Source organism: Sturnira hondurensis, unplaced genomic scaffold (assembly GCF_014824575.4).
Source record: "Sturnira hondurensis isolate 20B ecotype Veracruz unplaced genomic scaffold, ASM1482457v3 Scaffold0005482, whole genome shotgun sequence".
Lineage (NCBI taxonomy): Eukaryota > Metazoa > Chordata > Mammalia > Chiroptera > Phyllostomidae > Sturnira > Sturnira hondurensis.
This window is the reverse complement of record NW_028078113.1, coordinates 1-1,184: the sequence shown is the minus strand read 5'-3', so window position 1 is coordinate 1,184 and position 1,184 is coordinate 1. Positions and strand designations below refer to the sequence as shown.

General features: G+C 47.0%; 1 non-coding gene across 1 annotated transcript; it reads right to left on the bottom strand.

The window, feature by feature from the left end:
* Positions 1–445: 445 nt before the first annotated feature.
* Positions 446–526, bottom strand: TRNAK-UUU (transfer RNA lysine (anticodon UUU)). The gene has a single exon. It is a non-coding gene; the product is annotated as a tRNA-Lys (tRNA).
* Between the last annotated feature and the right edge of the window lie 658 nt (positions 527–1,184).

The window sequence follows — 1,184 nt, the reverse complement described above, 5'->3', positions numbered from 1 at the left end:
AAACAGCCATAGCTCGAACAACATATTGGCTATCTGTGTAAAGATTAAATGGCTGATTATATAAGGCAAGAGCTTGGCTAACAGCAAATAGTTCCACTTCTTGAGCTGAAATATAAGGGGTGGCCCAGATGAGAGGCTCAGTAGGAGTAAGTAGAACAGCACGTCCATTAGAAGATCCATCTGTGAATAGGGTAAAGGAAGTTGATAAAGGTTCAGGAGTGACGATTTTAGGAAAAATAAATCGTGCAGTGTGAGCAAATTGTAAAATTTTATCAGCTGGAAGATGATGAGAGATGGTCCCAGCAAAACCTTCAAAAGCAAGAGCAAAAATGTCATTAAAGTTAAGAAGCCAGTTGAGTTGCTCAGCGGTATAAGGTATAACAATAACAGTGGGATCATGTCCTAAAACTTGGAGAGAGATTTTGCGCCCTTGCTGGATGCGTTCTGCTACCAGAGAGGGATAGGGACTTGAACCCTGGACCCTCAGATTAAAAGTCTGATGCTCTACCGACTGAGCTATCCGGGCAGCCCTGACTTGATGGCCTCTACCTTAAGATCAGTCGTCACCTTAAGATCAGTCGCCACCTTAAGATCAGGTTCCTCAGACCGTGGCGACTCCCAAGTCGTTGGAGGCGGGGCAGTTGGCGCTGGAGGTAGAGAGCGAGAAAGATCCTCTGCCGAACGAGTGGCTCGCAAACTGCCGCGAGTCCCACGTTCCCATTTTTCAAACTCAGAATCTCCTCTAAGACAATCTCTCACTAGTGTCCACAAAGAAAATGCATCAACAGGAGTTTTCTCTGGGCCATGAGCACGGTAGTGCTCACGAATACGTTCTCCTACCTTTTTCCAAATTTCCATATTAATAGTACCTTCTTCCGGGAACCAGGGGCAAACTTGTTGAATAAAATCTACAAAACGATGTATTTGACTCTTAGAGGTAGCAATGCCTCGCCCCCTTAAGGAGCAAAGGACTTGTTCAAAAAGTCCCCGATCTGATGAGTGTGAAATCCCCATGATTATGAACTCTCCAACACTGCTCCCTGCTACTTTTACTTTTAACTTACCGGGGCCCCGTAGCAGCGGTCCTCTCGGGCTCCTCTATCCTCGCGATTAGGACTCTGCTGGTCCCCCTGACCCCCTTTTTCCGGGTCCCTGTTCTTCGGGCACCACTCTGCCACTGCCCA